Raw genomic sequence first — 2,136 nt, 5'->3', positions numbered from 1 at the left:
CCCGGCTCTTCCCTGCTGCTCACTGCCCTTCACATCAGCCTCTGGCTTTGGGGCTCAGCAGAAAATTTGGGCTGGGAACAGGGCTGGTTGGTTTTGGCGACAGTCAGGCTTTTGGGGTGTTGTGGGTGGGTTTTGCATCGTCCTGGCTGTCACCCTTGCGCCGTGTTTTTTGGGAGGGTGGGTGCCTGCATGCCCCCAGCTTGAGCTGTGAAGCAAACCAGGTTTCTCAGCTGGTTTCCAAGTGGTGCTCCCGGGGGGCTGCAGCTCGGGGTGCTGGGGCCGTGCCCTGGTCGGGGCCATGCTGGGTCCAGGATTTCAGCTCCTGGACACTGACACCCTTTGATCTGTGCCCCCCCTGCAAGGGGCCATTTCCCTCCAGTTTCCCCCTGGAAACGCTCAGGTTTGGATGGAGGGGGTTGGCTTTCAATCGGGGGAGGGATCAGCCTTTGGTATTTTCCAGCTGTTCCCTTTTCCCTATAGCTTTGCTAACCCGAGGAGCCCGAGTTTGGGGTGCAGCTCCCTCCTCTCCAGTGCTGTCCTGGGGATCCAGACGGGACACGTTTCTCTGGCTGGCATTGGGCTGATGCCTCCTGCAAAGTGGGTGCTGTGCCCAGGGGGGCTGCCCCCAGCCCACTCCCCCTCCAGCCCCACAGCCTCCAGCTGCCCACGCAGGCTCTGCTGCTGTGCAAACCTTGTTCTGGCATGAGCAGGGTGACACACGAACGCAGACGTTGGGGGAAGAGCTAAAGGAGGAAAGCTGGGGGTCTCTCAGGAGCGTTTCCAAGAGCCAAGTGCAAGTCGTCCCACGAGGTGCCCGGACTTGTGTTTACACGAGCACTTGTGATGCTGCAGACCTCATTGCTGAGTTCTTTTTCCTATCATTTTCATCAAACATCCAGTTAAGCTGCCAAAAGCACATCTCTACAGGCTGGCAGCATACCAGGCTGGCACTGCTGCCTGCCCCAGCCCAGACCTGGCATGGAGCAAGTAGGGGCTGCTCTTATAAAACTCGAGCCCTGTGTAAATACCAGCAGGTATTAGGAACTGAGTCACGCCATTAATAGGATTATTAAATGCATGACTGGCAGATTTTTTGCTGAGGATGGGATTTGGTCCCTACACCCTGCCTCACTCGGCTCACCTGGAGGGTTGGGTATCCCACACCAGTGGGATGGATGTGCTGTTTGGGCTCTCAGCTTTTGGGAAAAAAGGTCTTGAGCATTTTCTGGTTAATGAGCACTCGATCCTTGTTGTTCTCCTTTGGCCTTGCAGGGGCCTTGGGCTCCCCGTGTGGACACAGCCATGGTAGGAGAGTCGGCTCCAGGCTGTGAGGAGCCAGACTGCTTGGTGCTTTGGTGAGGGCTACGGGCATGGGCAGGGTGCTGGCCCTTTAGTGCCCCTGCCAGCATCCTTCTGCTCCCTAACTAAACCTGCAAACTCCCACAGCTCCTGTTTGGCATTTAATCAATCCCCTGCGTGGTTAATCAAACACCTACATGGGCTGGGAAAGCTTCACTGCGTGTTTGTGTTGGTGTTAGGGCCTGGAGGGCTGTCCTGGCCTCACACCGAGCTCTGGGGTGTCCCTGCTGCCTGGGGACCGTGGTCCCTGCTGGTCTGCACTGCAGGGGCTGCTCTCCAGCAGCTTTGGGGACAGCCATCCCTTTGGGGACCTTCAGGCACTGTGTGAGCGAGGCAAAGTGTCCGAGATGGAGAGGAGGAAGGGTGGGACCCCAGGCTGGCGTGGGGACAGCCCGGGGGTTTCCAGTCCCTGGCAGCAGCGTCCTGGGTGGAGGTGGCTCCCAGCCCTCCTGCCCGGTGCCACCTCTGTGCCTGCCTGCAGGAATCTCACCGGGCTGGTTTTGCTGTGGGCACAACCAGACCCCACACACGGTCAGAGATCAGCACTTGCGGCAACAGCTCGGCCAGCGCTTGGCACCGGGGCAGCCCCTCGCCCCGGCTCCCTTCCCACAGCGAGCTGGCTGCTGGCACATGGCCCAGGAACCAACTTGTCCCCGGGGCAGGGGCAAAAGGCTTTGCTCTGTGTGTCCTGGCACTTCAGAGAGCCGGGGAAGGAGCGGGGTGCAGTGAGGAGACAGCCAGGAGCCCCCCCGGCCGCCCTCTCGCTCGCCGTGTGCG

The sequence above is a fragment of the Merops nubicus genome, unplaced genomic scaffold, assembly GCF_000691845.1.
Source record: "Merops nubicus isolate BGI_N331 unplaced genomic scaffold, ASM69184v1 scaffold34698, whole genome shotgun sequence".
NCBI lineage: Eukaryota > Metazoa > Chordata > Aves > Coraciiformes > Meropidae > Merops > Merops nubicus.
The sequence above is the reverse complement of the archived record's forward strand: the minus strand, read 5'-3'. Positions refer to the sequence as shown.